This window comes from Monomorium pharaonis, chromosome 9, assembly GCF_013373865.1.
Source record: "Monomorium pharaonis isolate MP-MQ-018 chromosome 9, ASM1337386v2, whole genome shotgun sequence".
NCBI lineage: Eukaryota > Metazoa > Arthropoda > Insecta > Hymenoptera > Formicidae > Monomorium > Monomorium pharaonis.
Window position 1 is genome coordinate 21372432 of NC_050475.1, and position 25285 is coordinate 21397716.

A 25285-nucleotide genomic window follows, 5' to 3' on the forward strand; every position below is an offset into this window, starting at 1 on the left:
ATGAATCTGACCTAGTTGAACATCATTTTCATAACAAGGTGATTGTTAATTAGGGGGGGATTGATAAAGTCGCGGTAGAATAATTGAATGGTTAATCATGAAAAGTTTTCTTTTAAAACACAGAAAAGGCACTTTTCCCTCTGCTGGAGTATAAAGCGAATAATATTTTTCACAATAATGTATTAACAGAGATAATTTTCCTTTAAAATTCTGTTCAATTGAAAGAGTCACATTTCATAAAAGTTTATATTGAAATATAAAGAGCTTAATGACGACGCAGCAAAAATCCGAAATAAAGCAATTCACTAAATCGTCTGTCAAAGGCGATCGATGAAGTTGGGAGGGATAATCTGCTATGGACGTATTGTATACGATTCGTGCGAAAATCATTGCGATTCGTTAATTTTATGGTAATTTATTCATATGAATTGTGCGTATATGCGTATTGATTGATAAAATCGAAGCACTAATTACGCGCAACGGGAACACATTCATTTGCCAGCTCTCCCGAATTCGTTTTTAATTTATAAATGGCCAAGCAGATCTCTCAACAATGCTAATTAAATATTAAACGTGAATAAGCAATTTCTCTATTTTCTCTCCTTTAATGTTTATTTACTCGAGATTTTACTGTCATTTTATAAACTTAGATTTACTTTCATTTTATAAATTTTATAAAATTTAGATTATTTTCTAGAGAAAAAGAAAGAGAGAGAAGGAGAGAGACGAAAAAATGGCTTTATAACATACCTAAGCGCAACGCTGTTTTCAACAGACGTGAAGATTCACATTTTAAGATTTTAAGTTGACAGCGCGTAATTGATTATTTTCGGTGAGAATAAGATAACACTGAACACCGCGAATTTCAAATTTACCTGCGGCCCCGTCCGCCGTAAATAAACTAGAAGCGGTTTCGAGAATTTAATAACCGCCGCGAGACGGAAAGTCCCTTTTCCCTGCCCTCTTCGCCAATTTTGGATGCAATATTAAACGCTCCCCGCAAGTCGCCTCGTAATTGTATATACGTATATATACGCACGGGATTATAAATACGTAACCGCGCGTGCGAGATTAATCGAGGAAATTGATTTAACTTTTCTGCAAAATTTCCTTTGCCGGACTCGCCGCTTAAATTAAAGAGCATAACGTTTCTGCGACGTTCTTTCCCGCAAAATATGATAATAATGACGGAAAAGATAAAAAAGTCTATCTTGTGTAAATATACCGTAATAATCGTTTAATTGATGCCTGTAAAAAATAGACGGTTTAATTATTTGCTCAAATATAATTACACCGCAAAATATAAAATTTCAAAAAATTACAAATAATTAATGCTTAAAAATAAAAGAGTTACTTCTTGCAACGATCTTTGTATTGTACGATTTACATCCTGGAAAAATTATATTTTGAAACACTTTTATCGAAGCATTTGATTTTACTTTGACAAAAATTCACCACTCTGGCATGCAATTCCTGCGTTCCATCAGTTCATTGTAATCCGCGTCTCGCTTATATCGAACACATATACATTGCGAAGCTATAGGTGTACGTGCGAAGACGAGGCGACAGACGACTTCTAGAAAAAGTTTGGAGACGAACAAAAATCGACGTCACCGTCAACATTTATTACGATTAACACCACTGTTATCGACAGTGAGCACTGACACTTGATGTAAGGATCGAGCGTTCCCCAAACGGGTAACCGAGAGGGTAGATTTCATCTTATATTTTACGTGTACGTAGCGCATGTTCGCGCGCGATACGTATTCCCTCGTCGTTTTCTCATTTCTCGGATAATAATAAAATAGATGAGGGTACGGCGAAGGTACGAAAGGAGTGAGGGGAAAGAAAAATAAACCATATTGATAAGAAATCCGATATGAGTCTGCTCTAGTAGAATAAAAATTATATAACCATCAGTGACGTAAACTTTATGATCAAATTTCTTCTCGCTAGAACTGGCCGGTCCGCTTGAATACACAACAATACTTTTCAGATAAATTATATATTTATTTTCTCTCTCTACGCGAAATTTTTTCTCTTCCAACATTTTCAGAAAATATTTTTAATTATAAAAAAATTATCTAGAAGTGTTATTACAGCGATGTTCACTGAAATTTTATAAAATTGTAAATTATAATATACATAGACCTGTATGCTACACTTATTGCTAATCGATTAATCAACATTTTTTATTATGAAAAAAAAAAAAACAACCGAAAGAGAATTTTGTCAGTAAAAAAAGAGTTTCAATTTATAAGTAAAATTGCAAAAACATTTCTGAAAGAATATCAATAAAATCCCGTGAAAGTTATTTTAGCTTTTTCTCGGTAGTAACCGTCCTTTATAAATATTACGAGAGATTATATTTCAAACACATCATTTGATAACCACAGAAAGTGTAACATTTATAACATAGTTGTGCAAATACCACGTGGAAATTTCGGTTTAGTAATAAAACCGACTGTCTGTGTTTTCTTAAAGAGATAATTAGACCTTTGATGTGTTACGTACGTGTACGGAGAGGAAGAGGGGAAGGGGGGAGGGTCTGATATTTCGGAGATAAAAATTTTCCTTTGATCCGCGAGAGACCGACTCGTAATTCCATAATCCTTATTATATCAACGATCTCCAACCGCGCGCAAAGTCGCGGAAACCCGCGTTTGATAATTCCGAGTTTTATCGTGCGCCCGCACAAAAAGCGCCCGTCGATAGAACAAAGGGTTGAAGTTCCTCTCTGATCAGTGGAGTTCATTGAACTGTGACGGCAATTCGCGACTCGTCGCCGAGTTACATCACTTCGGTTCGCTACGCTTCGTGTCGACGAAAAATCGAGACGGGGCACGTAAGGAGGCAAGAGGAGAAAGCGAATGGCCGAGAAAATTGAAAGTCCGCGAGAGGGGATGAAGATATTTGGCGGGTGAATCCGGAGGATCGGGGGACCGTTATTAACGAACGAACGCTCCGGCAATCGTTAGAATATTGAGACAGTCCCGTCGTGAAGCGAAGCAACGCAAAGCGACCGACTATCACCGGCTGATTGGTCCGCCGGTATAAAACGAAAAAAATAAAACGGAAGGCAAAAAGAAGAGAAGTAACCGTCGAAGTCGTAAATTACCGCCGGCGATTCCTTGATTCGATTGGGAACGTGGAATATCCCGGAGCCTGCCTCGAACGTGACCAGAGGGCTGCTTCCGGTTGGTTCGAAAAGAGACGCGCTCTCTTTCTCCCGTGGAAACTAATGATCGCGACTTGGCCGATCCGTTTATCGAATTAGTCGCAAGGAACTGGAAAGTGCCGTTGATCTTCGGCTTTCTCGAAAAAATAAATTGCTCCCGACCCAACTGGTGGCTTTTGCACTTTAATGTCTTTTTAGCTCGGCCATCTACAATGTCGGAAACATTAATGTGTTAATGCTATTTTGTTACGGAATAAAGTGTATTTTGCGTGTATGTATATAGAATGTTATACATTGCATCTCAAGTTGCATGCACAAAAACTTAGCGTAAACCCCGTAAATTTTGCAAGACTTCAAATAAACCCGAGAAGAAATACCCTAGAGACATTTTTGAGAAAAAGACGCCAACAAAGATGTACTCGTATTTGTGTTTAGATTTCTACCTTTAACGTTATATAAACAAAGTTAAGCAAACTGCTGCGTCTTTCTAAAAAGATCTTACCAAAGTCAATCATTATAGGAGGAGCCATCTTCTTTCTTTTCGAGCGCCATCATCAAAGTTTCATGAGCAAAACGTAAGAAAACATAAAGCGCCGACTGGTTTAATAAAATACGAGGCTATCGATTGCCGGCTCGGCTTTTGCCTACCAACATGAACTTCCAGTATCGCATTTAATCCAACGATTTCATCTATAAAATACGGAATGAAAGATAACTCTTAATTAACCGTACTTCCAAGTGGACGCTAATTATAAAACGGCGATTAGCTGCTTTATTAATATTTATTCTATAGATTTCTATTCTAGATTTTATCTCTGAGTTAAAATTTTTATATTCGAATCACACGATCAAAGTAAAGCAATCTATTTCAAGCAGAGCAGCAGTTGAGTAGTAACTGAAAAGATAAAATTAAATAATAGCTCAGTTAATTTTATAAGTAAATTTTTAACTTCGAACAAGTTATTTCTAAATGCGCAAGATACATAAATTATAATTTATTAACTTTTTTCTCAAATTTATCTATGTGCGCAAAAGAAAAAAAAACCTTTGCAATGCGACAATTATTTGTCATTTGCAATGGACGATCAGAAATGGATTCATTAATCGAAAGCTTTCCAAATGACGCATTACGAAATTAATTAGTATCGGCAGCCGTGATCACGAGGAGCTTTTCTAAATCCAGCTTAGCACTTCGGAAATGATAGTCTTAAGCAGATTCCCAATGGGAAATAAATTCTCTCGCGACCCTCTCATCGATCCCGCCCGTAGCTCATGGAGCCCCATAATTCTATATTCCCGACCGTACCAGCGAATTTCGTTCGTTGCAGCAATCCGCCGCATGTTATCGATTTTAGCCGGCAAAGAAAGATACGTTGTAAATATAACGAAAAATATGTCAAGCTGGCCGTTGCGTGGAAACGCGTATAGAATAAACACACTCTCTTTCGCTGCGCGACTAAGCGTATTAATTATAATTATCGCGCATATTAAGTCATCAATTATTATCCGCTTAAACCGCATTCGGCTTGATTGTGCAGTTGAATATATAATTAAGATTATACGACACGCGTCATCAATTATTAACACGAACGTCCGAAATACGGATTGATTTATACGATCGAGTGACACGCACGCGGACGAAATAATCTTATCGCAACATTTTCAGGGTCTTCAACTCCATTTCGCGAGCTTTGTGTGCCGAAAACAAGAGAGCGCAATATAGCTTCGCGCGTCTGGGGAACAGTGCTGCCAGACCCCCCGCCATGGGTCAAGCCGCGCATGTGTAATGGATGGCAAATACAGTTATGTGTATTATGGGCGCTTAATTTTGGCGGGCCCAGTACTCTCAGTACAGAGGATATCTCAGTAGTATTTTTGCCAAATAAAATATTTTTCTTAATTACAGAAAAATGTGTATTTTTTATCATTATGTGAACATTCTACTCTCTACTTATCCACGCACACCTGAGTGTGTAGTCACAAGAGTCTACAGATTTGTGATACGTTACTGTATTTCAACTCGTAAGCGCATGCGTCGGCCTACCGTGCCGGGCAACCCGGCAAAATCTGGCAGCTCTGCTGGGGAACGCCAGCCAGACTCTCTTCTCGAGCCGCCGAGACTTTATGCGCGGTGCAAATCTCGAGAGGGATGGAAGCGAAATAAGATAAAAATCCCCCGCGGGTTAAAATCCCCGGATTTTTTTAAAGCTATCTATTTGTGCGCCATGCAATGCGCGCTCGCGCGGCTGGTTAACAACTTCTAATAAACCGTAAGCCGTCCGTAGCTCTCCGCGGTCGCGTCTTTCCTCGTATCGGAAAATGCTGTCCTCCGCGCTACGGTGACACGCTGTTTGAATATGCAACGCGGGCGGAATAGATAAATAGATATTCGCGGAGAAATTTAAATTGCGATTCAGATTACAGTTAGCGATATATCTTCCTCTCTCTCCCTTCCCTCCCTCCTCTCTCTCTCTCTCTCCCTTTTTTATGTCAATCTATGTCGCAAACTTGCATTTACCTTCGAAAATCTTACACGATTGTTACCTTTATGTTTAATTAATACGAGAGAGTTCTGATAGTAGTTTCGCGACGGAATAATAATTATCGCGAAGTTTTCGCTTCTCTCTAACTTGCAGCCTGGCGTAGACAGTTTCGTAATATGCGCGACGTCATTATTGTTCCAGTCGTAGCATCGACATGTATGTTATTTCCCGATATACAGATATGATTTTTTATTCTCTCTCTCTCTCTCCCTCTCTCTCTCTCTCTCTCTCTCTCTATTTCGTTCTCCGTGTGCAATCCAAAATGAATACATCGTTTCCCTATTGTATTTATGACAATGCTAGACCGCAACATCGTTTCCTTTCTCAATTGCATCGTTAAACTGAAAATGAGATTTTATTTTATTTTATATATTTTTATTTCATTCTCTGAGAGTAAATAAGCAAACAACATAAAAATAATGGAATTTTACAACGCAAATTATAAAATTAATAAATAATACGTACGTGTTAGTATATTACAAATGTTAATTTTACTAAAAAAATATGTTTCCTCTATTGTCGTTATCGTATATGTGTGTAATACGTTACATAAATAAAAATATATCGATGCGAGACCTAAATAAAATTTATATTACGAACGCGCATCACAAAAATAAATCAAAGGCACTCGCTTCAGAGTCAGTCGAAGGAATCTCGGTCACATTAATCGCTTGATTTAATTTTATCGATCGTAGTCACTGCTATTATCGGTCGCGATAAGGTGTAAAAACTGAAAGAAGGCCTTGACCAGCTTCATGTTTAATGATATACAAAATTTTATGTTAATATCATAATCAAATCGTATTAAAATATTCATATATCCATGAAAATTAAGAAAATATGCAAGAAAACTTTATTTTTGGAAAACAATTTAGCGGAAAATGCAATTCTTAAGTTATTTACCATTAAGAATAAAAGTTGCGCAACCAACATAATTAGATACTTTTTCAGTAGAGTGCTGATCAAAATTTCCGACATAATAGACACGTTATTTCGGAACGTTGTGTGGATGCTTCAGCATAATTTCAATGACTCGTTAATTGGGCTAATGGGCACTTTTGTGGTGATCTATTGCGATTAACGTCATATTCGTCGGACGCGTGGGTATGCCGTCATTTAATTACCAATTTATATCCTCATTAACATCGAATGATGCTGATACTAGGCGCAAAGCCATATATAATGTGTGGGATAATTAAAGTGCGGGAACACGTTCGTGCGTTTGCGCGAATTCGAGATCGCCGCGGGTACGAAAAGAGCTGACGGGCAAGATAATCTGAGGGAAGGGGGAGGATAGTGACGGTAGTCATCGCTTTAAATTGCGAAGGAGAAACTGACGACATACTCATTAGAAACGAGAAGCGAGTATATATGAACGTGAAGCTGTCTTGTAAACTAACCCGACCTAGTGTGGCGTTAAGTCTCTTACGGTCTCGTTATTGCATTTACACCGGGTAAGAGACACTGTCCGCTGCACACGCTCGTGAAGCACGGCTACGTGAAAAATGAAGCTTTAATGGTTTCCGCGCGCAATTATGCCACCGTCTTATAGGAGAGAACGATTTATGTGAACGTGCCCAATTAAATGAGCTGGATACCCCATTGGACAATGTGCGCCAACAAACGAGCGTAAAAACATTTAATCACATAGACCATAGACTTAACATTGCGGCAATATTATTCAATTAATTTCGTTTTTGATTGATTTAATTTTCTTTGTTATAAATAGAATACACAGATATGCTCAAAGTCGGTTAAAAATAAATAAATTACACGGAGAAACATTAATAATGTACAGTTCATTTTAATTTGATGTAATTTTGTTATTTTAAACGTTAATAAAAGAAGTCAGTCAATTAACACTGTGCTATTAAAATTTTTAATTTTCTTTACTATAAATACAGATTTTGTTCAAAGTCGATTAAAAATACAAAAATTACACGGAGAAAAATTTACGTGTTTCGTTAGACCTTTATTCCATTTTAATCTAATGTAGTTTATTTCATTTCCTAATTTTTTTAACGTATAAAAGGCGTTCTTTCTTGATCAAAGCTACTGGTACTGCTATTAAATACTAGCAAAATACTATTAAATATCACCAAAGTACTGATAAAATGTTCACTTCACTCAATTCGATTCCATTAAATCGTGCAACGCGCATCTTTAATCCTGTAAAACTCTTCGACTCTTTCCATCGGAAAATGCTGAAGTTTCTAGAGCCTGGAAATGCGCGTTTGAACAAAGAACGTGTTCGATCAGCGGGCTAATAAAGTTTCCCCTAAATCGCGTCCATTAACGCGGGAGATCAAAGCGCGTCGAGGCGTACCGTACGACCGAAGGTCGAAGGGCCCTGGCCTCGTGCGGCATTTCGTAGAGCGCAACGTTGTCGATCCTGATCCTGGTAAACGATTTGTCCGTATCTCGTCGTCTAAATAATATCGCCGGGCACAGAGAAGAGAGCGAGGCTGAAGGGAGACAAAGAGACGAAGGGAAGCCTCTTGATTCTGGGGCGTCACTATGGCGACTTCTCGCACAAACCCCGGCATCTCGCCACCCTCCCCCCTTCTCCGGCTCTCGATTTCCACCCTCGGTAACCTTCGAAGCTGCACCATGTACATATATACCCCAGCTACCATCCCAATTCCGGCGGCATTTTCTCTCCCCCGGCGGCGCCGCCGGTTTCGACCGGCATATTCCGCCGTAACAACGTCGCGGCGGCGGCGGCAGCGGCGTCCGCCGGCCCTCACCCTGTCACCCAGTTTAATCTCCTGGGGGTCCCCGAATGGGACGTGCTCCATTTCTGCTCGCGCTCGTTACCGTCCGCCCCGTACCTTACCCTTCTCTTTTCGAGCTCCGCGCAATCGCTTTCATCGCGGCCAATATCGGATTTTCCCGACCGAGAGCGCCTACCACAGAGATAACTCCATTTTTTCCACCTCTCGATTTCTTCTTTCATCTTCCATACTTTCCGCTTTATGTTTCGTCTTTTCTTTTTTTTCTCAATACCCTCTCGACACTCGATATTCCACTCTTGCCTTTGTCACGAAGCGACGCGCGAATACGACGTGACGACGTGTCCCGGCAGAAAATATTCGGGGTTCTTATTTAAATAAATTCCAAGGCGAGGGATAAAGATCAATTCGATCCGCGGGGATTGTTATTCGAATGGCGCTGAGGGTTAAAGCGGCGACGGAGCTTTAAGCTTTTAGCTCTGTATTGAAACTACAATGTCGCGTTGCCGTGGCCCGGTATCGTCAAAAGAATCGAAGTTGTCACTGTGCGAGCGCTATTTTCATTACGATATATCGCGGAACAATCTAGCCTCGGCTACTCGCTCTCCGGAACGGTGCATTATGATGACCGCTCATGACCGACCGGGAAAATACGTCCCGCACGCGCGCGATTCGCCTTGTCACCCAATTTAATCTCCATCCACTCCAGCCACGCTTTGTTCGCCGCGCTCTCGATATGGTTCTCTACTTCATCGCGTGTGCCTCGTCCTTTATCCCCTCACCTCTGCCTCTTCCCTTCGCTGATGAAAGAACTATACTCTCCCGGTCGAGTCGCAAACTTTCTCCGTCGACGGATCTTCTGGCAGCGGCTATCGATGTTAAGCCCGCGATCTGCAAGCTTCATTGTGGCACTCGGATTAACACTTAACAATAATCGTTCGCGTCTTGACAAAGAAACGCGAAGGTAATAAAGTTCTTCGCCCTACATTCGGTGATATAACGGTGATCCGATAGCGATAGTTCAAACGCGACGATCAATATTTAATCGGGACTCAATTTGTTCGTCGCCTTTTCCTCTTTAATTCTCGTTGTGAAATGAGAAAAAGACTTTTTTACGAAAGGATGTGTCCGTTCAGACACTGAAAAGAGGTTCTTTAAGAATTCTGCGATCGTACCTCCGCGTTTCTAGGCAAAATTAAAGCATTTTGAATTAAAAGAATTACAATTATGCGTTCTCAAGTATTCAATTCAAGACATAAATTTATATAAGCAACGTGTTTGCTCAGAGGAGAAATTTAAAAGTAAAATTTCAAAAATTTCCACGAATTCCAATGCATATTCTATGAGAATCTATGATTTTCAAGAATAAAAACAGAAATTCTCCGAAAATTCCAGATTTTTTCCGGTAGTAAACACCTTGTATGGTGTTACCGCTGCCAGACGCGCAAGAGCATTTAAATGGTCGCGGAGATGGATTCCAAGAAGGGGCGAGCAGTTTTCAAAGATACGTTTGGGCCAAAGTGCTTTCCATCGACATCGTAATCCGTCATTGCCGTTCGACAATCGTGTCGGTAGCGAGCGCTACCTGCGCGTACATAGGAATTTCGCTGGAGGACGCTAAAATGGCGGAAGGGATACTCGGCTGTACACAGCCGCTGGCTGCCGATCCTGCCCGATAGTTATGAGCGAGGAAGGAAAAGAGAGAAAGAGAGGTAGAGGAGGAGGAGAAGAAGGAGGATATAGCCTCCCGTCGACCCTTCGTGGCCCTTATCGTTACCGGCACGGTTTAATCTACGACCGTCCATCCTGCAGATCCCGCACGTTTCGTGTTTCTGCTTTTCCCTGCGAAACCCACGCCCCACATTGCCACCCTATTCTTTATCCGCACTTCCTGAAACGGCTGAAAGGAACATTTCCGCATTTGCTACCCTCCCTGCTTCGGGCAGCAGCATAACTGTTCATCTGTAAGTCGGTTACCAACTCGACCGTAACCACGATTAGAGTCAGCGGTGGCCGCCAATCTGATGAATTCGCGACCGATAGACGGTAAGGGGAATAAGGCGGCATCAGAGAAATAACGAGATAAATTACCGAAGAATTGTGTGTGTGTGCCGAGTGACTCCGAAGAAGATTATTATAACGGCATATCTCCCTCGAGAAGTCGCCAACTCGCGGTATTTGTTTTATAACTTTTTTTGTTGCGTCTGTAAAACTCGCGAATATTGTAATTTGTGCATAAAATTAATTATCAATTTTATTATAAAATTTATCGATTTTCTGTTGTCCTTTCTCGATAAGAAAATAACGCTTCGTTCAGTCTTTTGTCTTTTTTTAAAGGGACAGGACTACGTTGTGTATAGTAAAACAAGAGCTTCTGTTACACGAACTGTTTTCGCACGCGTCGAGCTGGCGTATTTCCGATAATTTTGATTAATGTTACTTCGAGCGTATTATTATTTGAGTATCAAACTCGCGGAAAAGTCTCGCGCGACCTGCACCTATTCGCCGACATGCGAGGCGAATAATAAACTATCTTCATTGCCGTCCTATATCTATATCGGTGCAGTCCAGCTGGCTTCTGTCACGCGAGTGTTTCGCATGCAAAATCAACGGACTGAATAACCGACCGAGAGGGGGGGGGAGGGGTAGGAGACAGTTCGAACTCTGACCTCGCTCTCTGTGGCGGACTCGTTATATACTCGCTGAACGAGACCCCGTTTTCGCGAAAACGATTGAACAGTTTCATATGCATACGTGTCTCGTATGTATGTGTGTGTATGTGTTTGTGTATCGTCCCGAGAATTGGTTTTATCGATGCAGCGCGGAAGTGGAACGACACTTCCTAGTTCCAACCGACCGTGGGAGATAGAACTCGAGAGATACCGTTCGCAGCCCGATTACGCAAATCTTCGGGGGAAACGAACGGCACCAATGAGAGGCAAAACCACTCTCTCGGCGCCGCTTCGATACTAATGACGAATGTTAAATTACTTTGGATAAATAAAATACGGGCGATGCGCCGCGATGTGCTCGCTTATTCGACTATCTCGCGTATATTGAAAATAATAAATTCTGAACATAGAGAGACATCTTCGTAAAGCCGGATGAAAAAATTTTGACATCGCAAGCGACAAATTTAATTACGTTAGTCGAGACAAAATTAAGATTTTTTAATGAGTATTAGAGAAAAAAATATTTACAAGTTAATAAAGAGATTCCGCTTTAGAAGGCCTATGCCAGTATAACTTTTCTGTATTTTATTGGTAAAATGTAAAGGTTCAAACAAATTGTTAAGTGATTAATTTGTCTGGAGAATTGATAAAGAGATTTTCTCAAGATAAATAATAAGTTTGCTTGGAGGAGTCTAGTTGTCGTCGATAATGGAGAACAAAGTGAAACGAACCCATAGCTGTGCCGAGTAATAACATCCGGCGTTGGTCAAACCAGGTATAAAGACGATAAAAGATTATCGGTTTTCTGTAGGGAAGAAAGTCAAGTTTTAGTTAGTAGCAGCGGCGGATCTTTCTTTACTTCCCCCGCGACGGATCCCTTGATAATTGGCTTCGCCCTTTTCCCCCCGATTCCGAATGCGTGACTCTTGATTTGAAGTATTGTAGCTCGTCAAAAACGTGCTTGAATTTTTAATTGAAGCTCACTTCGATTGCCGATAGAACACGCAGACACTTCCCGAAATTTCCCGAAGATTCTTTATCTCACGACCATGTTTCCTCTAGCATCGACGCAAATTCCTTTCGAGCGCTTAAATTGCCACCCCAAAACTGTGCCGTTTTGAATAGACACTAACGGTAATTGTTTCATTTTTATTATTTTATTTTTATTTTTATTTTATTTATAGTAATCTAATGTATAACTGCATCTTAATACCTGTAATATCTCCGCACTGATTTACTGTTTTAAGCATATTACAAAGTTTGTGAGATTAAAATGATAAACTAAAATTTATTTGAAGTTAACGAAAGTAATCTTACTGTTCTCAAACTTTTCACTCACGGAAAGAAATTCATTTCAAGTTGTTCCGTTATATTTAAATATAAATATTTTTAAAAAACGCAATATCTGTAAAATATCCTGCGTGCAGCAGCAGCGATTGCAAAACGCGATGGAAATATGCAACTGCCTCATCGAGAGAAAGAGGAAAGAGGGAGGAGAGAACGAACGATTCTTTTGTACCTGCTTGCCACTTCGCCGGTTTTCATTCGCAGATACCGCGGAGGCATTTCCCAGACTCAATGAGCCGCAAGGAAGCCGTCGACGTGTCGATCGCGCGATCGTCGCAAATCTGCAAGAGAAAAACGAAAAAGAGAGAGAGAGAGAGAGAGAGAGAGAGAGAGAGAGAGAGAGAGAGAGAGAGAGAGAGAGAAAGGACGAGGGGAAAAAACCCTGCTCGGAATTGGCCATGTGCTGCTAAAAATACACCAATGCTGGAATATCGTTTGACGACGGCTGGGTCGACCGGATATTTCGCCTTGTCGTGAAAATCGAACGAAACGTCTCCCAGCACGGTCGATGCGTCTCGGGAACGGCGCGCACGAATATACCAGGCCGCTGTTTTATTGTCCGACAACGATGCTGATATATAGACGGAGACAATTTCGCCCCGAGACGAACGTTATTTCTGACCACCGCGGGGTCTTCCGCGTAACGCGTGTACGTCTCCACGAAGAAATAAACGCGCTCGTTTATTCCTGACCGGCGGCGAGGAAAAGCGCCGATAAAAAAAGCGAATCGACGACGCGAAGGGGACGATAATGTCATTCATTAAATTCTGAGGGAAAGCCGCTATAAGGGAATCACTTCCCGTAATCGAATACATATCCGCCGCCAAACGTGAGAAGGCAGCTAACCCTCGCATGACTTTCGTAAGAGATGAAAAAGAGGAACGACGGCTGTTACATCTTGAAGGTAAAACACGTGATGGCTGTCTTTGAGAATCCTTATCGCACCTGTTTTTCGAGGCTAATAAATATATATAGAATCGATATGGGATTTTTGGGGATATTAATATGAAGGCAGCGTTCGAAGCGCTATGCTCGAAGGGTCAGTTTCCCTCCGGGGAAACATTGAAAACAAATCCGAGTATACTTGAAATACATATATTCGGTAGAGACATTTCGTTGAGAAATGTGCGAATTTAACCGTCGAGACGAATCAACGGAATAAAAGAATTTTATAGCAGAAGGAAACCATCGTAAGATGAAGGGGAAAATCTGATCACATCTCGCGAAAGAAAAACAGAAAATCGTAGTTACTTATTCAACTGTCTACCAGGACTTCTGGTAAATGTTTGGAAGAAACGTGCAGATGTACTACTGCAATCTACATTATCTTTCAAACTCAATGATTCGTAACAAGAAAATGTGATACGTGACGACCATTCGTCAATCTCTACACGGTGAGAAAATTTGTGTTAAATTTACATATATCAGCAATTCAAAACTTCAAGTTACAGCATCGCTAAAGCTATAAGATCTTGGCGATTATAAACAGTACACTTTCGTGCGTGTTCATGCTGAATTCCGTTCGCGTGAGTCTTCTGGAATGTGCATGCACGGTATGTATTATACGTTACCAGAGAAAACTGTAAAACGCAAGGCGCCTGTAATTCTGGAGGAATCGCGTGTCCGTTCGACCGATAACGATTTTATAGATGCGGATAACGTGATTTCGGACTACTAATAACGAAAGCGCTATTGTCGCATGCATTTCCAACGTGAGAATTTATGGACGTGTGCCTGGGAGCGTAAAAATGCTTATATCTAAGGATCAAGTGATAATCCATGAGTTTAAAAACTTTACAGTCTGTTTACCGAGGACATTAAAATTTCTCATTAAAAAAGTTGTTGCGCGTATTAATATTACAATGGTGTAATTATTTTAATGATCCAACGTAATCGTTTTTCTGTTCTAGCTCTGTTTCTAGTTAAATTTATACATCAACAAAACTGTACTTCCCGTGCAATTTCTTCCAATTACTTAAATAGACCAGTCGCGCATTTTTCTCACGAATATCCTCGCATCTTCCTCGGGCAACGAGTTGACTTTCTCTTTCTTAATTTGATATACGTATGCGCTTACACAACGTACCTCTCTTACAACTGTCCTGTCGTATATTTGCATGTGTATCGTTTGTATTACCGCACGTTCGTGTACCGACGGCGCGTACAATAGAGGCGGCACGCCCACGCGTGAATTCGGACGATTGACGTAAGCGAAATGAAAGGTGACGGTAGCAAGGGGGAAATAAAGCGAGAAAAATGGTAAGCTAACGCGACGCGGCGCGACGAGACGTTCCTCGTTGCTCCGCCTTGCGGAACAAATCGCTCATCCGCCATTAATAATATCAACGACTGGGATTATCTGCCGTAAGCTCGGAAAAGCGTAATACCTAATTAGATTAACGAGAGGTGCTTTCACAAATCTTATTTCCACAGCGGCGAGAGTAATTAATAACGTAAACGCTATATACTTTCTTTTTTTTTATGAAAAAATTGCTTTATTTTTATATTTTTTGAATAACGCAATGTGCGGACACTGTTATAATAACCTTTTAGCAATTTGATTTTATAAACTATCAAATCATTTAATGATCTGCTCGGCTATTTCATGCACATTACACATATTACAAAAGCAAGGTTATTGAAATCGCATACATTATTGTTATAGATTTACCTCAATCACGTGCGTGCTCGCTAAATAATTTACATTATTTAACTGAAATTGCTTTACATCTATATAATTAATTCACCGGTTATTAACACTAATCACCCTATTTCACGTATTCGGCGCTCTTATGCACGACGAAATAAATTCAATTCGTCAAAAGCATTAGGGAAAATATTTGAATGCCTATAAACGTTGCAATACATTTTGCAGTTTCAGCTATTCATTAATGTTTTAGCCCAAATTATAATTTTTATGTTACTTTTTAATATTCATCTTGCGTCAAATTAATATAAAAATTTGAGTGGAACGTGCAATGTATGTTGAATTTAGCACAAATTTTCCAATTTACTGCGCAACTAACGAGTATATAATTACATAGATTTCTTTCCTTGAACAATTAATCATCAAATACCTGCAACGATTAATCACCGACGAACACAAGACGTCGCTTTGAGAATGCCCCCATTACTCAAACTCTCCAAATAGTTCGTAAAAGTACAGTTGGTGAAATACGTTCGTTCGATTGACAATTCCGTTGGTCCAGCACAGCATGGCGACCTCGGTGATCCAGTTCAAGGCTAAATCCTTTCGAGAAACAGTAAATATACTCAGGCGGCGCGTTGGAAACCGAGAAGGCCAACAACGGCCCCTACGTTAAACCCCCAGCGCGCTCTTCCTCGTCTTAACGCGTGCCGGCCTCGTTCGTTAAAGCTCGCTCGCGGGAATTTATAGGTGCACCGTAAACTCCCGGGAAACGAGCATCCTTCCGAGAATCACGAAGAGGAGGAGGAAAAGGAGGAGGAGAAGAGGGGAAGGACGCGGAGCGCGGCGAGGATCCAACGCGCGTTTATCCCCGAAGAGCCTCGCGTTCGCTATATTTCGTTGCGCGAGCGTGGAATAGAGGACACGATGTTCCCACATCTTATTTCTTAACTCGGCTGTTACTCGAACGAAGGCTGGCTCGCACGTGGCGCCTGGTGTTTGCAACGCAGACGTGCAGCGGTGCAACATCCGCGTCGCCGCCGCCGCCGCCGCCGCCGTCACTGCATCGTTTTGCTCGTTGCAACAGCAGCAACGGTTCCCTTTGCGACCCGGCGCTAACACTCCGCGGCATTACGGCCGCGTAACTTTTACGTCGGATTGCATGTGCACGCTCGTAACTCGCGCGCTCCATAATGCCCGGCTGCATCGACGAAAAGATGAAAGCCGGGAACAGCGCCGGGGACGTGCCCGGGTCCTGCTCCTCGCCCGAGTAAAGGATGACAGTCGCAACTGCCCCCAGAGAATTTTAATAAACATTACAGCAGAGTGATTTTCAATTTCGCAATGCACCGCGCGTATATGCATTTGCACAATTGCGCCAACTGCGTTTTACTTGACTTAATTACATACGTGATATTATTAATTTAAATAAATACACGGAATATCCGTGTACATTTATGCATAGAATAAAGTATTAAATTTATTACTTTGTCGTATATTATGTGCAAGATAAATATTCAGTGTACAAACGTAAATTAAAATTACTGTTAACTCGAAACAAAAATTTAATCTGGCGGCACTGATTTTACTACAACAAGATTTGCTCGAATTTCGCAAAAGAGTTCTCTGAGATGAATTCTCGGATTTTTCAGGAATTTTGTTCAAAATCCCACGTAAGATTAGAGAATTTTTAAAAGTAAAAAATGATTAATTTACTTTTAGCTTTCCAAGCACAATGAGCGGTTATTCGCAATTCGAATCGAATAATTCAGAAGTATACACAGCTAAGCCATTGAACTACGAGGAAGATCTCACGCGGTCCGCCAATTTTCCGTTTTACAGCAGGTGCATTCTATTAACCATCCCTGCATACAATTCGTGGATAAAAAGCTAGTAGCTTTTCACTCGCTAAGCTCTCTCAAATACAGCGCTTTTCATCGCGGAACACACACGCGCGGCACGCGCGCGCATTCAATGCGATCTCGCGTTCTCGCTGCGTTCTCGTTCATTAAGAACATTTCATTTCTTTTGCACGGCCGTCTATTATTTTCCCTTTCCCTTCCCCTCCCGCCCGTCTGCATCGGGCTTTGCCGGGTGAGCCCCGGGATGCGGCGATGTGCGTTGCATAGAAAACATTCCAACGCGAAGGCTGCATCATTTGCACAACCCCCATACGCGCTACCCCCAGACGCGAGTGCTTTCATCCCCCGTGAGTGGCTTAAATATTTCAGATTCGCCATCGAGCAACAACGTTACCAAAAGCTCGTAATTTCCGCGTTTTACTTTGCTTCATAAAATGTATGTAGCGTATACTGTTACGCGCGTTTCAAAAATTACATACAGTTGATAAACCTGGTAAAAAAATATAAAAGATCATAATACTAGGTATTTATCTTTACCCGCAGCTGATTTCTTCCCTTTCCCGAGATTGAACGACGTTCCACGCGGTTTCATGTATGGATTTATTTACGACCGCTCGCGTAATACAGCTCGACGAAAAGCCCGACGACGACGAAGCGGCGGAATTTTGGAGACGCTCCAAATACTTTCTTCATTTCGATATTGCCGATGCCGCGACGTATACGAGAGAACTAATAACTCATTTTGATCGCAAATAATTCTGCCAAATGATAATATCCTCGATTTGTCTGCCGTCTACGGACACTAAAAAATAGTTTTAATGTATAAGTTACACATGGGAGATACAACTACTATGACATTAAGAATTAATAAATATCTGTTATATTTCGGTCATTATAATTGTCTACGTAAGTTTATAACGTAGGTTTCTGAATGTATAAAATTTATTATGTAAAAATATTTTGCGCATATTTCAAAATATTTAATAAATATTCATCCCTTCATTTTTGATGTAAAATATAAACATGCGTACATGTACAGCCATCTTTTTTAAATTCTGTATGTCCGTACGGCGTACGTACTATCGATGTAATAAAAAAGAAAGTACTTTTCATAAATCAATATTCTCGCAACTCAGGTGCTACGTACAAAACCTTTCTTTGTGCTATAAATGCACGCTTGCCATAAACGAGTTTTTGGGCAAGACCCACACCTCCCCACGGAATATAAATGTCTCACGGAAACGGAAATATTTACAGGACATTTACATTTCAATGGGTCTGAAAAGTAAATCTGTATGCAAGATATATACAGACCAGGGAGAGTGTTTCGTTTCAAAATAATAGAAAGTCTGTAGATTACGGTATGTGTGATACTGCACTACGCACGAAGTGAAATCAGAGTAGAAAGGTGCTGTCGCCGATTTTTTTTCTTGTTTTTCTTTAAAGCTACTTAACGAGCATGGAAGTATTTTTTGCAGCAACTTCTCCAAAGTTAATAACCACGAAAATCAGGGACGCGCGACTGCGCTCCATTGTCGCGAGAGCAGCCGGGCGGCATCTTCGCGAGAAAAATTATACGCACGGCATACAAGCTTTTCTCGGGGGGGAACGCATTCATATTACTCAAAACTTTCCTCTTTCCGCGTGCGACTATAAGTAACATTAAGTCTTTCACCTGAGAGTCGCGTCGTGCGCGTGTTAAACGCGTGAGACGGAAATGAGACTCGCAGAAGAAATGCAGATGTCCGCCGCGCCCGCCAGACGCAAAATTCGGTCCAGGCTAATTGTCCGAATTTCATCTTGAGTATCGACAAGTCTTCCGGGAGCGGTCATCGTTTATCTCCCCCACCCTCCCCAAAAAATGGCAAATATTGTTTACGCGAGGCAGCGCAACCTCACGCGGGATTATACTTTTCACATTGGGTTTCGAGAGAATGAGAAATGTAATAAATTTCTTCGAGCTGGCAGCGCGCGGCGCTTCCGAGAGGAGCGATGGTCGTGTTACCGCTCAGTATTGCAGACGCGCGCGATTGCATCCGCGCCAGCCACGATCGATATATTTTTCCCACGATACGTCGAAAGCGCCGGCAAAGGGAAGAGAGTGGAGAAAGAGCGCGGGAGGTTAAAAAAAAAAGCAATTACCACCGCGTGGAAATGCCGGGTATATCCACTCCCTGAATCGCGAACGGCATCGCTTCGTCTTATCTGTTATGAAATATTGTGTTTCTCGTACGATGGCGCATCTCGAAGATGACGGCGAATTTCTACGCGTACGCGTATAATCCATAATTCACGCTCTCGGTGCGCTTTTACGGTACTACAACCAGAGCTGGTATCTAATTATCAGAAGCGGACGAGAGAAGATCGTGATCCCTGATTCTAATGCCGTAACACATTTTTGAAGATATGTGTTTTTACCGCGCTCGTATGACTCGTGATTCTCTCCTCTACTTACAATTAGAATGACTTTATATTCTCAAAATCTATGTGCTAATATTTATCTTTCTCAACTTCGACATAATTAATCGTTTCTCTTATACACAGGGTGTATTCACGCTGAGAAAAAAATGTTGGAATTATAATAATTTAACTATAATTTATAGTCATTTTCGGTGCCGATTATATATTCATAGTTATTTTGCATGCAAATTGTAGCTATTAAAATACTTTTTGGGAACAGAGTTTATAAATGTCCTCTACATATTTGCATATAAATATTTTATGTAATTATGCAAAAAGAGATTAGATTTCTCTACGAGGTCAATCGACAATTATAACAAATCACATTTATTATCACATCATAACAAAAAATATAATCATATTTCTTACTAATTTTTTGTTATAATGCGATAATAAATTCTTTTTTTTTAACCTCGCCAAGTTCAGAACTAATAATAACCGAGGCTCACAACATTGCTTGCTCACTGGTTCTATAACTGGAGCGCGTTGGGAAATCGTTTCTCGATGCGCAATACGGTGCGCAGGTGGAAACGCGTGTACCGGCTATTAGTTTGACCCAATGACCCGCAATTAACGCGTACACGCGAATCGTAATGCGCGTAGGTGCCGCTTACCTGATAGCTCGACCTCTTGTTGACATTCAAACGTAAGGTGGTAGCTTTATCTAACCGCGTCTTGTCGCAATAAAAAGGATCGCGAAAGTCGGAGAAACCGCACGAGCGAACCGATTGCAAGGTGCAAATTAACCAGTTATGTTAATCGGTAGCGCATGACACTCTTATAAAACGTGAAGGTCTCTTACCTTAACTGTGCCGCGCAATCGTTGTGATAGGTTCCATGCCTGATCCACAAATAGATCGTTCTGCAACATAAAGATGAGACAAGAATAAATTACTCCGTTGCGGACCAGAAAGCATCAAATCAGAACGAGTTACACAACATTACATTAAAAAATTTATGTTGAATTTAACATAATACATCGCATGTCTTTAACGATCCACTTAAATTAACATTAGTAATATGTTTACACGTACATTTTATTCATTTCTCTTAGAATTTATGCTTTAAACCTACATTATCTTTATAGTGCTTGTGTATTTGTCCATAAATTGTGTTATTTGCATACTAAGAAATATTAAATATCAATTTAACAAAATATTCAAACATAATCACATTATCAGTGTTAAATTAACATTTGACATGTTAAAAATTCAACACAAAAGTTTAACAAGGACTGGCTTTAACATAAATAGCAAATGTTTTCTACATTTATCATAAAAAATGGAAGGGCGCAACAATCGATATATTCTCCTGTATTTATAACAATCTGTCTAGAGTCTAGAACGTAGCTATAACTTGGTCGTGACATCGCGCGCGTTGTTTGCATTCACTGTAATACAACATAGTGTATACGTTTATACTTCGCCGGATGATCGATACGGATGTAAGACCGGCAACGGCGCGAGAAATAATAATCGCCCGCCGAGAGAAAGACGGGTCGGTCGTAAAGACGCGCGCGCACTCCGCTAAAGTCGTTACTAAAAATAAACGCGCGCGTTTTGGTTAAACGGGCGTTTGTATATACACGCGAAAGCATCTGCCCGCAGTCAGTCACCTATTTCTGTGGTGGAAGCGGCGCCGTAGTGGAAGCACCGAGAACGGCCGGCGGTTGCAGCGGCGGCGGGGGTGTCAGATGTCATGGGGGTTTGCGTAACCGTTTGCCCGCTAGCTCGCGGCTACATTTTTAATCCGGCGGCGTCGGTAAATCATGCTTTTAGCACCGGGGAAATCGTCGCTCCTAGGTAAAGTGCTCCGTTAAAAGTGCCCGAGTCGACGCGAAGGAGAGTCGCCGCGATCGACCGACTCGGCAATAATGTAATGGGCAAGTTTAATGGCCGTCACTGTGGGCAACGTGCACCGTCGTACGTGTAATAACAATTAACGACAGAGAGTAACAGATGTCGGCCGCAGGGGCTCGCCCGCGCGCAGCCAAGGGCAGCCCTGCGGGATCGGAGGATGAGAAGACGCGGGGGAGAAGGAGCTTTTTGTTCTCCCACGGCAATGGGACATTTTGCAAAGGGCTCCATTTGTCGGCTCGTTAAATGAAAACGTGTTATACACGACGTCGCGATGAATTACACTTGGATCTCGATGTAATGTGATGTGTGCACGATGCGCCCGGAGGGAGACGAGCCAGTAAATACTTTCGATCAACACCTTATACTTTTCGTGCTTTTGTATACAGAGTAATTAATTACAAATATTTTTTACGAATATACGGGAAGAGACCGGGAGAGACGGGGAGAGACCGGGAGAGACGGGGAGAGACCGGAAGAGACGAAGAATGTTTCTATTGTGTTTAAATTAAGGTAATACACTCTAATTCAAAATGCTTAATTTTAAAAAATGGGTATTTAAAAAAAAATTCGGTTTTTTTCAATTGAAAATTATTTCAAAGTTTTAATAAAATAAGATTTATATTACATTATAATAAAAATACAAAACAATAAATAGAAACAAATTAATTGAATACAGTGCCAAAGGCAATAAATAAATAAAGTAAGTTAGAAGTACGTGAATAAATGAATATTAGATTTATTAAAGATAGATAAATGCTTATTCAAAAAGAAAATAAAAAGAGCAACAGTAAAGCAAGGCTCTTAAAAGTTAAACAACGAAAGCAAAGAAAATTTGAAAAAAACGTAGCATAAGAATAGGGAGCCACAGCAACGCGTGGCAGGGCATAGCTAATACATAATAAATACATTTGCTTTAACCATTCCACAAATTTTGTAATATTGATTTGTTAAAATATCTTCAAAATTGATTTGTTAATAATAATAAAAATGAAAAAAAATTTGATGTAATTGAGGAATTTTTTCGTAGCAATGAAAAAGGCATTGTCTCTACTAAAATAAAGTGTAACTACTATTTTTAGCACGGGAAGTGTTTCTGAAGGCCGCGAGATACTGATTACGTGCGACAGTCAGGCAAATATTGGTCAAGCACACGCTACGCCTAGTAAACAATTAAGTTCCACGCGAAACTGGGTGTGGACATGTCGCGTTGCGTAGAATAGATGGAAATTCAATGGCGCATAATAATAGCAGCAAGTAAAATCAATGTCGCGTAATACAGATTTGCCTTGTCGTACGTCTTATATCATGCACCAAATGCATAATATTCTTCAACTGATAATACACAATTGGAAAAGATAATTCAATTCCCTATGAAAAAAATTAATTAAGAAAATGTAGGATAAAACTTGCAACTTTTCAATATGAGTCTTTGTTCTCAAGAAAAATAATGTTTAAGTAGGAAGTCTGGAAAATCAATAAAGTATTCGTGCATTATTAAACTTGAACAATCCGTCGTCGAATTTATCTCAATGGTAATTAATATAAGTTAATATTTTGAAAAATGCATTAATATTCTATTTAAAAAGTATTATAATAAATATTATATTTAAAAAGTATTAAATATATTACTTTTTTAAATATTTTACGTATCTTTTTGTATATATCTTGACAATCGGTAACGAGAATCGAATCGTTGATGTGAGATCCTTATCAAATGTAAGAAGATGATTATATCCAAATCACTTTTCTTAAAAAAACAAAACGTATAAAAAGTTTTATTATCTTTTATATATATCTTTCGTAAGAAGAACATGTATTATTTACGGTTATAATTACATTTATAATTCAAAGACTCTCCGCGTCTAAATGATTCTCTAAAAGAGAAAGATTATGGAGATTTTATACGGTAATTATAAAAACCGAGAAGAATACAAGAAGAGAATCTTCAAGACGCGTCGTTATCACCGAGCGCACTTGAAACAAGTTCGCGCGGTACTATTTATCTTCACGGGGAGAATAAATCGAGGCTTCTAGCGGCCGAAGAAATTCCGAAATCCTTAATTAAACGTAGTAGACGCCTTTAAATTGATTCGGAAATTTGCATCGTGTACATTGCGCGACGCCGGGAGAAACGCTCCCGTTGTTCCTCCGAGGTAAACACCCGCTCGAAGAACACACAAAACGGGAAAAGTGACGGGAAATGGCAACGGTGTGCGTGCAAAAGTCGGAATGGAGAAAGGTGCCGCGATCGGCGTCGGCGGAGGATATCGATCACGAAACATTTGCATGGAAATTTCTTGCGGCGGCGGCGAACGTTGCCGGTTATATTTCTTCCCGCAACCGGAAGCGTTGACTCGGTCCAACCGCCGAAGATATCGTTCGGTGAGAGATTGATCTCATGGATTCACAAAAAATACCGGATAGATATAAATTAACTCTTATCTTATTCTGAGTTATTATAAAAGTTTATTCAGTGTCACAGTCAATATTTAGTGATAAAAAAAAATTACAACAAAAGATTACTATATTATTAATGCTAGAGAAACAACTTTTATGTAAATTTGTCTTATTTAAATATAATTTTCAATAAAAAATATCAGTATTTTGTTTGTAATAGCACTAGTTACAATTGTAATTCGAGCCTCATTGTTTCAAGCTATATTGTTCGATTTAGCGATAAAAAAGAATGGTATATTTTTACAAATATATGGTATATCTTTACAAATAAATTTACAAATAAAATGTTAATTTTATAATAAAAAATTTAATCGAAATTAAAAATAGATTATTCAATTTATAAAGCAATTTCACAAATAAATGTTCTTCATAAGCTTAGATTTTTTTAAAATCACCTCAATCCAATTATGACAATTCAATTAATTCAACACGTCATCAAATAATAAAAATGCATGTTTGTAGTTGTTTCATGTATAACTTTTAAAACTATATGTACGCATTTACAATATGAGTGCTAAAAAATGGAAATATCAACAATCTTTTGGCATCTGTGGTTTATTCACAAAAGCGATTTAACTAAATAAATGAATATGATATGATATGTTCTATATGAGGATAATAATCCTAAAACGCTGAAATTGTACCTGTACTGAATAAAAAATTGAAAACAGCATTGTTATATAGTATGTTTTTTTCAATTTTTCGAATTAACGTTCGAAAGAAAATGTGTAATATGTCATAAAATAAAATTTTTATGGAGAGATTTTATCGCTAAAATTTTATTGCTATAGTCAAAAGATATTACAATCACTATATGTTTCATATGCTGAAAAATTGGTTGAAAACATCCCAAGACCTTGAGAATAATAATGATTAATAGTAGAAAAGATTGGTCCTACTATCAAGTAAATAAAACTGTAATTGTGTGTGTGTGTGTGTGTGTGTATTTTTATTGAATTTCTTTTTAAGTCTTGAGAGAAAGTTCTCGTATGCCATGTTAATAAATAATTATTAATTGTAAAATTGTAGTTAAATAAAAAATCATAGAAAAAAGGAAAAAAGAGAAAAATTTGATTCAAGCATAAAAGATGAAATATTTTTTTTAGATATCAGTAATGGTATTATAAAGTATTATATGTATATACATATAGATGTTTAAAGCATTCCTGAATAAAAGCTTAATAAAATGTTCACATTTCTTTATCATCTTCATGCAACCTAAAACAAATTATCGATTACTTATTAAAGATTTGATAAAAAAGATCAATTTTATAGAGCCGGCTAATTAATCAAGTCGAGCCGCGTCGAACAAAAAGTTAATTAAGTTCCGCTAAAAAGCACGGTGAGACAAAGGCAAATCTTTAACCTGAGAGAAACGCTCCTTTGACAGATTTCTTCTTTTTCCCCATAACATACGCGCACGCGCGAATTCAGGACTACTAATTAAGACCCCCGACAACGTTTGTCTCGTACAGTGAGTTGGTACAAATTTGCAAAGCTTGCGGCCTGAAGTAAAGCAAAATTAATC

General features: G+C 39.6%; 1 protein-coding gene across 3 annotated transcripts in view; it reads right to left on the reverse strand.

Moving 5' to 3' along the window:
- LOC105828753 overlaps positions 1-25285 on the reverse strand; it is a 171589-nt gene that overhangs the window by 94259 nt on the left and 52045 nt on the right. For all 3 annotated transcript variants that reach the window (XR_004964706.1, XM_036292320.1, XM_036292319.1), the window contains exon 2: positions 20244-20303. The gene's annotated coding sequence lies outside the window, so the exon portion shown is untranslated. The remainder of the gene's footprint in view (positions 1-20243; positions 20304-25285) is intronic.